At 48.3% G+C, this 13,815-nt stretch overlaps 1 non-coding gene and 1 pseudogene across 1 annotated transcript; both read right to left on the bottom strand.

Annotated features, from left to right (window-relative positions):
- Window positions 1-838: 838 nt before the first annotated feature.
- Window positions 839-945, bottom strand: LOC147689163 (U6 spliceosomal RNA). The gene has a single exon (XR_015300831.1). It is a non-coding gene; the product is annotated as a U6 spliceosomal RNA (small nuclear RNA).
- Window positions 946-1,384: 439 nt separating this feature from the next.
- LOC147689162 (U2 spliceosomal RNA) lies at window positions 1,385-1,491 on the bottom strand (annotated as a pseudogene).
- Window positions 1,492-13,815: the final 12,324 nt, after the last annotated feature.

Raw genomic sequence — 13,815 nt, 5'->3', positions numbered from 1 at the left:
TCCGGAAAACCAAGACCCGCAAGGGGTCCACGGAGGCGGGGACAGCACCAAGCCGACCGCGCCAACGCGAGAAGGACGCCCAGTGCCGGGCACAGGAAGAGAATGTGGAAGACCTGCGGGAGCCCAGCAGCAAAACCACAACCCCAGAAAAACAACCCTGAGCCAGCAGCGTCATCCGCTCAAGAACCAGGCCTGCAGATGGAGGCAGGCCAGCCGTAAAAAGAGCCGGCTCAACACCGACTCCGAGAGCGGGGGGCCCAGGGAAGATCCGGGATCGGCCAGTAGGCCCGAACCGTCAGCTCGCAAAGGGAGAGGGTACCCGGGGCGGCCGGACCCCGCCGCGAACCACACACAGGAACGCATCACGAAATTGCGAGGCAACCATGCGCGGGTGCCAAGCAAAACCTCACCGTAACGTACCAAAATTCGTCCAGGCGCCGCCGAAGCGAGCACCCAGGAGCACCCCGGCCCTGCCCAAGCCAATTCAGCAGAGGACCCGTGAAAGCAGAGGGCACGGGGGAAACGCGTACAACAGACCGAAAGGTCAAGCGAAAGACAGGGCAACCACCAGGACCCGGGAGGAGGAGTAGAACCCGGGCAGGAGGGCCGAGTCCCCCTCCGCGAACAGAGCCACCGGAAGCAGACCGAGCCGAGGCCCCAGGCGCCGAAACACCACCGGGGTCAGAGCGAGACCAGGCAGTGAAGGCTAGATCCGACTCAGTCGAACCGCCTCCACCTAGTCCGACCCCGGGGGAAAGACAGCCCGAAGGGACAGGACCGGCGACACCCACACCACCAGGTCGACCGACCCGACCAAGACATGGGGACCCTGAAGCACCGGTATAAGGATCGCCTCACGATTTTGCGAGACATCCAGGCGCAGGGGCCCTGCTAAACTTCTCTGTGTCGTCCCAATGTAAGTAAATGTGCTGCCGAAGCGAGCACCGCAAAAAAAAAGACGGCAGGCCAGGAGGACAGCCAGCAACCCCCGAAGCACGAGGAGCTGCGCGACTGCAGGAGATCCCAACGACCCCCACACGACCCGGCGCCAAAGGCCGCCTCCCCCTGAAAGAACCAGAGGGAAGCACCGGGACCAGGCACACGCCCCCCGAAGGAGGACAAGCCCGAGACGGGGACCGAAGGGACCACCGTACACAGTCCAGGGAGCCGACGGATGAGAGACACCGCCAGACGTGAAGCCTCACCGCCGAGAGGTATCACACGTCCAGACCGGGAGCCCCAAGCCCCACACCCGGCGAAGAAGACCCACCAGGCGGGCCAGGAGCACAGCTCCCCCCCCCACGGGCCAGAAGGCAAGCCCAACGGAAGCACCCGCAACCGCGAGAGGGGACCCCCACTCGCCGGCCGGCCCCACAGGCCAACCCACGGTTTTTTATCTAATATATGGTCCCCAGATAGAGGACGTATCAGATATTAAACTGATAAGAACAGATACTACACTGGACCACAGCCAAAAGGCCGAGAAGCGATCCCCGAAAAACCTACAGGCGAGACAAGGGAAGGGGCAGGTACCCCAACCTGTCGAGAAGGTGGGACCCCGCGGAAAGTCCGCAAGACCAGCAAGACCGGACCACGGCCAGCACCCAAGAACCGGGACAGCCACGTCCCCGGACGGGATGCAACGGAGGCAACAGCCCCCCCCCCCCCCCCCCCCCCGGGGACCCCCAGGAGAGAGAGGGTCGAAAGCCAGGATCCAGGGGCGAAAAAGGGAGCGGCAGAACCAGTACGAGACCGGGAATAGCCGAAACTCGGGCCGGACCCGAACGCTGCAGACCGACACCCTGAAATCTGGGTGGAAAGGCCGAAGGACCCCACCCATGCAAGGGCGGGACGCCCCCACCCACAGGCGGAAGAGGAGTCCGAAGGAAGGCTGCGTCGAAAAACGCCGTCACCGCCGACAAGGACGCAGCCAGACCAAACGGCCGAGCCTGCCTCGCGGCCACCAGAGCGGTAAAGGTGACAAAGACCCCCCCCCCCAACGCCCCATACAACGGACGCAGGCAGAGGAAGGTAGTCCGGAGACAAGCGCAGAGAACGCACCCTGAGAAACCCCGGGAACCACCACCGCCGCCGGCGGAGGGAAAACCAAGGCCAACATGGAACGAAACACGAACTTGCGTGACATCCCTGCGCAGGGGCCATGCCGGACTTCACAGAAGCGCAACACGATACCAAAATAGCGCACAACACCCCCGCAAGGGCACAAGGCGTATGCACGAAAGCAGCTGCGGACCCCCCTCCTGGCCAACTCCCCGAGGCGTCCATCCCCGGACACCCCCAAGGAGGAGTCTAGGCATCCGATGCAACGTGGGGGCCGACGTGGAGAAAAAACCAGCCATTGCCCAGAGGAAATAAACAGTACCCAGGGATTTGGAGCCCACGACCCGCCGAGGCGGGGAATCGAACCCTGGTCCTGGGCTAGACCTCAGCCGCAGGGCCCGATTCGCTAACCAGTGAGCCACACTTCTCCACTGCTGCCGAATGGACATCACGAGTGGAACACTCGAGTCAGACGGCCCAGGGCGACACAGGGCGCCAGAAAAAGAACACAGACAACAGGGATCTGTCCCCACGTTGTACCGCGCCCCAACAGAGCGCGCCAGTGAAGAACAGTTAAGATGCTAATGAGACAATGACACAGGCCGCCCGGTCTCATGTAGAAGCAATAAAGCACCGCAAACAACACTATCCCTTCTCATTGTGTTGCATGCCACCGTCAGGAATTACCGGGTCGACACACAAAAATCATTATTGAAATGAGAAAAGAAAAACCCACAAAATGCGACCACAAAAATTGAAACCGCCCTCACCGAGGACCGAACACCGGACCCTCCGAGAAGGGGACAGACGCGCTGAGCACGCCGCGTCCACTGAGGCAGCAGGAGACAGCCGTGCAAGCCCGATGACGGAAACCATCGGCCGCACCTGGCGGCAACCAAACCCCGCCCCTGAGAGGCGGGAGGTGGGAGGCGCACGTAGCCAACTCCAGCGCGGCAAACCGCCGCGGCCCGTAGGGGCCAAAATACACGAAGGGAGGCGGCAGCGCACAGCGCCGCGAAAACCGAGCAGCAGGGGGGGGGGCACCCGGACCCGGACAGCAGAGCCCCTGAGGACCCGCCGACACATGAGGTAGGACCGCCCGCCCCCGGTACTCCGATTCGAGAACACGGAGCACTCCCACGTATGAATGAACCGAAAGGGCTAGGTTGCATGTCCGCAATCAGTGACAGATAGAGACCACACTTTACTAGAAGGGAACGGTCTCCGCTCCTACACCTTATTCGACCCGGCGTCACACAGCCGGGAAGCTGGGAAAACGCCCTCATGACACGCAGTGTGCCTGCAGACCCATCGCCATGCCGAAGCGCCGCCGTTCCAGGCAAGGCTCCAGCACGATGCGCTCCACTACTGAAATAGCCCAGAGCTGCAAATGCAGCCATCGCACACGTCCACAACACGTGGAACGAAGCCAGAGCGCAATACCAGGCGGAATATCAAAGTCAGGCATGAGGCATGTGCCTCCAGTGGCACCAATACTGGAGAGTTAAGGCGAAAATTCAAAACAGGGGAGTAGCTTAAGCCCAGGAGTACAAGAAACACATACACACGATGGTTGTAACTACCCCAAGCCAGCATCAGCACCCCCCCTGTGCTGGGCCCAAAAGCCCACATAGTGGCCAGGGCCCATCAGTAACGACCTGGGGATACAAGGGAATGACCAAACACCCCACATCCCCGGCCGCCCCCCCCCCCCCCTGTAAACCCCTGGCACGCTAGAGCAGCACCTAACCGGCCCCATAGGACCGGGGGAAGGAAGAGGGGGGGGGATTGTCAGGCATAAGGCACCAGGGACCGCTAGAGCAGGTCCTCAACCCTAAAACCCAAGGGCCAGCTCACGCCGGCCCATCTTGCCTGTACAGCGCCTCTGGAGAGAATCGCGCAGAACAAAAAAAACAGGCTGTTGGTTGGGCCGGCCCGCCTCTTATAGAGGTCAGGTGGGACTGGTCGGCCATGTTGGGAGGGGGTGGGAGGCTTTTTTTGCTTTGGAGGGTTCTGTCGTGGAGCTTATGCTCACTATGTTAGTCATGTGGCGAGGAAGACTGACGAGGAGGTAATAAGTAATTGCCTAAATAGAAGTTTCAGTGTTAATAGGCAGTGGGTTTTGTATGTGGAGACATGATCCAAGTATAATAGGGACTCTTCGGGACAGAAGATTTATAGGATTTGCCCACGAGCAATATATTAGAGGGAATCCACGTAAAATGTACAGAGAAAAAATAAAAAATTCATTTAAACAGAAAATTAAGAATTATTTTAAGAAGGATAAACACATTAAAACTAGAGAAGGAATTATTATCTCTCCCCCGAAAACACCTGCATCATACATGATGATAGAAAGAGGCTACCACACTTGTGTATGGTTAGAAAATTGGATAGAAAACACAAAAGGTGATGGAGTATTAGCATTCCCTGAGTATGGAACATTTAATGGGAGAATTTTACACAATTTGCGAACTTGCATGAATGAGTTAGAACCAAGACCTAAATTAACCCAGTACGAAGCCTAAGAAGAATGGGAGACTGAGGCCTTTGAGTGAGACAGATCACGAAGTAACAGTAACATGAGCAGATTTTATCCTAGGTTTCCTCGTTAAAGTCAGATGAAACAATGGAGACAAGCTATGATAGTGGAAGGATTATATCCTGTACCAACCACCGAAGAAACAACAGGAAGCAAATGTACAGAGAAAACAAAACATTTAGTAACTGGTAGTTGAGACCCAGAAGATGATTATTTTGAAGATATTTTAATGAAAACTCTACCACCTTATCAGGAAGAATTAAATAGAATTACCCATAATGCCCCACTTCTGAAAACATCCTTGGTTCCGCAGGTTGTACATGAGACTACAATAGAAAAGTTACTTCAAGAGAAGGAAAGAAAAGTGACAAATAAAAGTAGAAGTGAGTTGATTCAGAAAATAACCCGGTTGAATACAAGTCCTGAAGCACTAATGATACCAGTGACTATAGGTCCAGTTGTCCCCTTATATGTAGATAAGAAAAATTGTCCTAAAACACATGTCCTGACCACACCGATCATACAACCTAGAAAAGAAAATATAATAATTGACAATCAGGCAAGTGAGTGCGAGTCGATAATTTCTTTAACGGATTTGCCATTAAGAGAGCCAATAAATGATACGTTCAGAAAAATGACACCTGGATGCACAAAAGAGGTACAGATTGAAACTTCAACAGGGACGAAAAGTACCACTGTAGTAACCCCAGAAGAAATAGAATGGTGGACACGAGAAATAGAAAAGTCAAAAACACAACCAAAGGTATTGGATATATTTAAATTACGAGCAGAATTGGAAGAAATGATAGTTGGATATGTAGGGATAGAAAGATTAAATACTTTCAGTGAAGAAGAATTGTTATTCATGTGCAGAAGCATCACTCTAAATATGAAAATGCTTCATGAAAAATTTATGAATTTGACTAGAAATGGGAATTGACATAGGTAAGTCTAAAGTATTGCAGAAACCATATAGGGCAGAATTTTCTGATAAAGATTTAGAAAACATAAATGTGTCAGGAAGAAAAATACAGATAAAAGAATTATTAACATTGTTGCAAAAATTGGGAGATTTGGATAGAGAGAAAACTAGATGGACAAAGAAAAAGGAAGAAGCACAGGCATAGCGAATGACATCTGAGTATTTAATGAAAGAAATTGAAAAGGTTGAAAAGTTGTGTCCAATGAGAGAAGTTCGGGGAGGAGGTTATGCACATGTTCCATGGACCTGACAAGATATTTTATCATTTACAAATGATTTTCCAAAGCTTAGAGAAAAACCAGTAGAATGGTACAGGCAAGTTGAAAGGTTTGTGAAAGTCTTGAAAGTTTTGTTGAAGCATTTAGATGGTTTATTTGACATAGTTGTTCCTGCTGATTTATGGGCAGAATGTAAAATTAAAGTAGATTGTCCTAATGAAGAGTACCCAAGAGATACAAAGACAGGAGCCCCGTAAGAAGATGTAATGAAAAAATATCATCAAGTAATCACTTACCTGAAAAGGAAAATTCACCCAAAAGAAACAGATTGGATAAAAATAGACAGAACAACCCAAGAAAAAGATGAGTCAGTACATGCATATTATGAACGTCTCTTACAGGTGTTCAAACAGTACATTGGGTTTGAAAACATTGAAAATAAGGACATGACTCATTTTGCCTATCATTTTGTGTCTGGGTTAAGGTTAGAGATATCACAAATGATTAAACACCACATGTTATGCTGGCAAGCGAAGCCCATAGATTAAATCCTTAAGTATGCAAAGTACAGTGGGGATGAGATCGACAATAGACGAAAGAATTAAAAAAAAAAGGTAATGTGGGCCCAAGTTAAATTAGCAGAGCAGCAAGAACTTCAGTAAAGTAATCAGGCAGAAAACCCAGAAAAGGGGAAAGGTCAAGGTGAAAATAGTGGGGGCAAACTAAGACAGAGAATGAGCAAAGAAGAGGCTAAGGACACGTTTACCTGTCATGGGTGCGGAAAATTGGGGCATTGGAAAAACGAGTGTAAACTTATACAGAATAATAATGTCCAAAATTTAAATCCACAGACGCAGATTGAGGTGTTAATGAGGCAACTGCAGCAGGTTGTACAGAGTCACTTGCCACCTGCCCCTATGCCAGATTTTGTGAGTCAAGCCAAGTATAGTGTAGACACCGGATTCCAGAAGGAAAGTGGTAAGAAAAATTCTGTAACACCAGTTTCTTTTGCAGAATGAATTTTTTGAGGCAGAACTACAATGACGGTGCCTGAGAGGGGAGAAAGAGGAAGGAGAACTTGGCGCATCCTTGCCGGTAGATCAGTCAGGTCCATATATAGATCACCTTCTTATTGGATACTGGTGCTACCCCTTCTACTGTGAGAACAGCAGACATCCCAAACCTACCCCTCTCGGGGGAAGCGATCCAAGTAGTGGGCATTTCTAATAAACAAATTAAGCCCCCAATTACTGAACCAATGAAGGTATGTATTGGTAACTTTAGAGAAATGCACAAGTTTGTTGTGTGTGACTCGAGTCCGGTAAACTTACTAGGAGGAGATTTATTGTGCAAAATGAACTGCACAATATTTTGCACACCAGATGGCGTTGCAATTCAAATTCCTGATGAAGATGGAGTATACAAAATCATGTTAGCTAAACAGGGAACAGAAGTGAATGACATGTTTTCCATGATGACACCAAATGATGCGGTCCGAACAACAGTAAATCCTGATGTGTGGGATTTCACGAGAAAAGAAGTAGGATTAATGGCAAATGTAGACCCAGTAAAAGTTAATGTAAAAGAAGGTGCAGTTTATCCAAATACTCAACAGTACAAAATGAGCCCGGAAATGAAAGCTGGTGTTGCAGCAGAGATTAAACGATTGATCAAGCAAGTAGCCCCTTGTAATTTGCCTATAAGTGGTATGAAGAAACCCAATGGACAATATAGGGTGGTCCAAGACTTGAGGAAAATTAACAAAATTGTCATACCTTGTTGTCCAATAGTGCCAAATCCAGCAGTGAATTTATATCAGATACCGTGGAATGCTGGATGGTTCACTGTAATTGATTTATGCCATGCCTTTTTCTCCATTCCATTGCATCCAGATAGCCAATTTTTATTTTCGTTCAAATTTGATGAGCATGTTTACGTTTGGAATCGTGTTCCACAAGGGTACACTGAAAGTCCTTTGATTTTTTATTAAATTTTTTAATAAATGTCTTGAATCTCTGGTGTTGCCCAGACAATCAGTTTTGGTGCATTACATTGAAGACTTACTAGTCGCGTCAAAAACTCGAAGTGATTGTGTTATTGATTCAATTACATTATTGAATCACCTGGCTGAAGGTGGACATAAAGTGTCTCCAGAGAAATTACAATTTTGCACAACTTCAGTTAAATATTTGGGACACCAAATAGAAAGAGGAGTCAGAAGAGTGACCTCAGAAAGAATAAAAATAATAAGACATATGCAGTTACCACAGACCCAGAAAGAAATAAGAATGTTTCTTGGAGTCGTAGGATATAGCAGGCAGTGGATTGTGGGATTTGCAGTATTAGCAAAACCTCTAATACAAATGACCAAGAAACTAGCAAAGGATCCAGTAGAGTGGCGTAATGACAGCATGACAGCTTTTGTAAAATTACAAAACTGTCTGTGTGAAGCACCTGCTCTAGGTATGCCAGATTATTCAAAGGAATTTGCATTATTCTGTGATGAGAGAGATAATTGTGCACTCTCCGTCCTAACACAGAGACATTGCCAAGGTGTTTGAAACCTGTAGCTGCAACATGCATGAGTCTAGAACAAAGTGAATCTATTGCAATGGGACACCCTGTACCAGTGTATGTCCCACATGCTGTTGTAATTCTGTTGACAAGAACTCAAACTCAGTACCTTACTCCTGGTCGGCTGACTAAATATGAGCGAGTTATATTAGGGAATGAGAATGTAACGGGTCAGATGTACTGTCTTAAACCCGGCAACTCTGTTGCCGGACCCATGTTTTGAAGAGGTAAAAGATGAAGTTGATCATGAATGTCTCGACCTCACTGAATTAAGTACCAAGCCTCACCCACACATACAGAACCATTAAAGAATGCAGACTATGAGCTATTTGTAGATGGTTCGTGTATGCACCATGAGGAAGGAGGATTAAGTGCTGTTTATGCTGTATGCACATTGGCTGGAATAGTTGAAGCATTCTATTTACCAGGAATCAAGTCTGCACAAGTAACCGAATTGGTAGCTTTAATTAAAGCTTGCAAAATCGGGAAAAATTGGAGTGTAACCATTTACACTGACAGTCAGTATGGTTACGGGGTTGTGCATGACTTTGGCCAGCTCTGGATGCAAAGGGATTTCATGACTTCTTCAGGAACCCCTATTCAAAATTAAAATTTCGTAAAAGAATTAATTGAAGCAATTCAGTTGCCAAAAGAAGTGGCCGTGGTCAAGTGTGCTGCTCACCAGCCAGGAAATGATAAGGTGACAGCTGGTAATCGTTATGCTGACCAAGTTGCCCAACATTGTGCTAAATACAAAATAGCAGTAAACAAGAAAATTGATGCATGTGGAATTAGCTGCCAACGTATGCTACTTGGGGGTGTAGGAACATGGTAAGAAGTGAGGGATTTACAAGATGAAGCAGAGACCAAAGAAAAGGAAGAATGGGAGAAAATAGGTTGTCAGAGAAGAGCGGACGATGGGGTGTGGGTTTATCTAGATGGAAGACCTGTGTTACCTGACTATATGCTTGCACCCATGGCTCGAATGTATCATGGAGACACACATATAGGCAGAGATGCTATGATTAGACTTTTTCAACAAGATTGGTTTAATGTAAGGTTCAGGAATGTAGCAGAGAGTCTTTGCCAGAGATGCTTAACTTGTCAACAAATGAACCCAGGCAGGAAAACTGTAGTCTGCACAGGGAAAATTGGAAAGGCTGAGGGTCCTTTTTATAAGACTTCAGATTGATTTCATCCAGTTACCTGCCTGTCCTGGATTGAAATATGTACTTGTCATTGTTTGTTTGTTTTCAAAGTGGGTGGCGGCATAACCAACCAGAAGGAATGACAGCTTGACAGTGGCCAAACGTTTACTGATGAACTCATTCCACGGTTCGGTTTTCCAGTAACTCTTGAATCAGACAGAGAGTCTCATTTTAATAATGAAATAATTCGAGTAATTTGTGAAGCATTTAAAATTGAACAAAAATTGCACTCTGTATACTGTACAAAGGCTTCTGAAGTTGTAGAACAACTGAATGGCACAATCCAGTCAAGACTGGGACAGGTGTGTGCATCCACCCCACTGGAGTGGCCTGATGCTTTACCTCTTATTCTGATGGGACTCAGAAGTATCCCAGATAAAAATACAGGCCTGAGTCCCCATGAGATAATTATGGGAAGGGCAATGAGGCAAGCAAGTATACCAGGACACAAGCAGTTGAATATATCTGATGATTTGGTACTGGAGTATTGCAAAGAGTAGGCTGACCAAGTGCGTTCCATCTCTCACCAGATTGGGGATGCCGCTGTTACCAGGCAGCCGAAACAAGCGCATGATCTGAACCCCGGTAACTGGGTTGTAGTGAAAAGTCACACACGAGAAACGTGCCTAGCACCAAGGTGGGAAAAGCCACGTCAGGTTATATTGGTTACAACAACAGCTGTAAAATGTGCAGGCTTGCCTAATTGCATTCATGCAAGCCATACAAAGAGAGTTCCCGCACCTGACAAAGTAGATTCCCAACAAGCTCAAGGAATTGAACAGGCTGATGGTTGTACAGCTAAAGGATCACAGGCAATAAATCCTGAAGTAGCTGATCAAGGGCAACCTAGCACTAGTGAGGACGACTGGATCCCAGTGGTGGACATTCCTGAAATTATTGTGAGAACAATAAGTCAAACTCGATTAGAAAGACAGGACGAAAGTGAGGACGAGACAGTGTACTGCATTTGCCATTTAACACCTGCTAAATTACATGTTGACCTCGATTCCATGCAATGCTCTGATCTTCCATTTTGTTGCATCGCACTTCCATTTTGTGCTGCCTTGCCCTGTAGTTACACTTCAGCAGTAACATAAACATGTTTTTCACGTAAACCAGTACAAGCTGGTGCGAGGCATCTCGTGAGGTTATGTTGTACCTTCAGCTTGTTTTCGTGCATTCTATGCTTATCTCTAGGACAGAGGGAGGATGCGCTGTGCAAAGCTCTCCAAGGCCGGAGATAGGGAAAAGAATGTCTTTTGCCTCGGCGCACCCAAACAGAATCTGGCCAGGTCTGTATGGGTGGATCTGATGCAGAGATGGGGCCAGCACCTGTGGATAGATGGGTGAGAGCGCCTGCTAGAGGCTTCTCGAACATGTTGAGTTAAACTATAAAAAGCGGTGTCTGTGGGGTGGAGCTCAGGAACTCAGTCTTGGAGTGGACGCACTTGCAGGACAACTTTGGTGCCCGGAGAGATTACTTCCTGTGCCCCAGTCTCTACAGGGTTCCCGACTTGGTGTTTGGTCAGGGATGTTGAAGTCTCCGGTGCAGACGCATCAGGTGAGGTGCTTTGTACACTAACTGTTTATATACCTGTATTCACAGTTTCATATATATATTTTAGGCAGCAGGAAATCACCAAACAATAGGACTGCATTGGGTGCTGGGCACTGAAGAAGGCTCTCCATGCCGAAATGCATTTGTCGCCACCCTAGATGTTTTCCAAGCAATAAAGGCTGTCTCACCTGTTCCCTTCTGGGTCCTGCTTCGTTCATTTTTGGAGGAAGGATTTGCATCGCATTTCATGTGCCTGCCAGTTGCACATTTCAGGAACCCGCGCCTCACTACGGGTCTGGACGTTATCTGGCGCTGCTTCACGGCACTGTTCTTTTTCCATTGATGGATTGTCTGGAACCCGTCTCCGTGTCAGGGGGCCGGGAAGAGTAGAGGTATTTCCACCTCTGTCTGGGCATTGTGCACATCGCATCTTAGCCTGAAGCTCAAATGGACACGCTGATACGGGGATTGAGGCGATACGAGGGGACTCGAGGGCAGACTTGTTGCTTGGGGAACTGCCATTGCATCATTGGTTCCTGCTAAGGGTGCCGTAGTGAAGATTTTACCCCACACCCTCCCCATTCCACCGGCCTGGGACGCTTGTAACCTGTGGCATCCTGGGAGTGGTAGTTCAGGATTTACCGATGAATTCCCACAGGTGTGCCGAATTGCGTGAGGGAGGGGCGGACCTACGCCAGCTATTTTTAGGCAGCAGGAAATCACCAAACAATAGGACTGCATTGGGTGCTGGGCACTAAAGAAGGCTCTCCATGCCGAAATGCATTTGCCGCCACCCTAGATGTTTTCCAAGCAATAAAGGCTGTCTCACCTGTTCCCCTAAGGGTCCTACTTTGTTCATTTTTGGAGGAAGGATTTGCATCGCATTTCATGTGCCTGCCAGTTGCACATTTCAGGAACCCGCGCCTCACTACGGGTCTGGACGTTATCTGGCGCTGCTTCACGGCACTGTTCTTTTTCCAGTGATGGATTGTCTGGAACCCGTCTCCGTGTCAGGGGGCCCGGAGGAGTAGAGGTATTTCCACCTCTGTCTGGGCATTGTGCACATCGCATCTTAGCCTGAAGCTCGAATGGACATGCTGATACGGGGATTGAGGCGATACGAGGGGACTCGAGGGCAGACTTGTTGCTTGGGGAACTGCCATTGCATCATTGGTTCCTGCTAAGGGTGCCGTAGTGAAGATTTTACCCCACACCCTCCCCATTCCACCGGCCTGGGACGCTTGTAACATGTTGCATCCTGGGAGTGGTAATTCAGGATTTACCGATGAATTCCCACAGGTGTGCCGAATTGCGTGAGGGAGGGGCGGACCTACGCCAGCTATTTTTAGGCAGCAGGAAATCACCAAACAATAGGACTGCATTGGGTGCTGGGCACTGAAGAAGGCTCTCCATGCCAAAATGCATTTGCCGCCACCCTAGATGTTTTCCAAGCAATAAAGGCTGTCTCACCTGTTCCCCTCTGGGTCCTGCTTCGTTAATTTTTGGAGGAAGGATTTGCATCGCATTTCATGTGCCTGCCAGTTGCACATTTCAGGAACCCGCGCCTCACTACGGGTCTGGACGTTATCTGGCTCTGCTTCTCGGCACTGTTCTTTTTCCAGTGATGGATTGTCTGGAACCCGTCTCCGTGTCAGGGGGCCCGGAAGAGTAGAGGTATTTCCACCTCTGTCTGGGCATTGTGCACATCGCATCTTAGCCTGAAGCTCGAATGGACACGCTGATACGGGGATTGAAGCGATACGAGGGGACTCGAGGGCAGACTTGTTGCTTGGGGAACTGCCTTTGCATCATTGGTTCCTGTTAAGGGTGCCGTAGTGAAGATTTTACCCCACACCCTCCCCATTCCACCGGCCTGGCACGCTTGTAACATGTGGCATCCTGGGAGTGGTAGTTCAGGATTTACCAATGAATTCCCACAGGTATGCCGAATTGCGTGAGGGAGGGGCGGACCTACGCCAACTATTTTTAGGCAGCAGGAAATCACCAAACAATAGGACTGCATTGGATGCTGGGCACTGAAGAAGGCTCTCCATGCCGAAATGCATTTGCCGCCACCCTAGATGTTTTCCAAGCAATAAAGGCTGTCTCACCTGTTCCCCTCTGGGTCCTGCTTCGTTCATTTTTGGAGGAAGGATTTGCATCATATATATATATATATATCAAGGAAAGACTCGTCTCGAAACTCCAACGCTGTCAAATGTCACACAGCCCTGGACAAACGAAGAGAGGAACCCAGGAATAGTGCCAAACAAGTGTGTTTATTATCGCTCAATCTCGCTCAGCATGCCCACCATTACGCGTTTCGACAGCATCCACTGTCTTGATCACATGATGTGATCGCAAAGTTACATGGGAATTTATTTTCATTTCCATTGACACAAAAGGTGGACTACATGACGGCCACCATATTCAAAAAGGTGCTTTCAAAAGGGTACATTGAAACAAATAAAGGACTGCAACATTAATCTATAGCCCTCCTTGTCTTAAATACAACCCATAGTGGGTGAATAAACAGAAGTATATACATATATGTGCTATTGCGCAAATAAATAAGTATGTACAAAAAACTTCATGACTATATACATATATATATATAAATACGTAGATCATAAAATTCAGATGTTAAATTCAAAAATTAATGTAGAATTTTG

The sequence above is a fragment of the Lissotriton vulgaris genome, chromosome 10 (genome assembly GCF_964263255.1).
Source record: "Lissotriton vulgaris chromosome 10, aLisVul1.2, whole genome shotgun sequence".
In the NCBI taxonomy this organism is placed as follows: domain Eukaryota; kingdom Metazoa; phylum Chordata; class Amphibia; order Caudata; family Salamandridae; genus Lissotriton; species Lissotriton vulgaris.
Note: the sequence above shows the minus strand (reverse complement) of the source record. Positions and strands in the feature narration are given on the sequence as shown.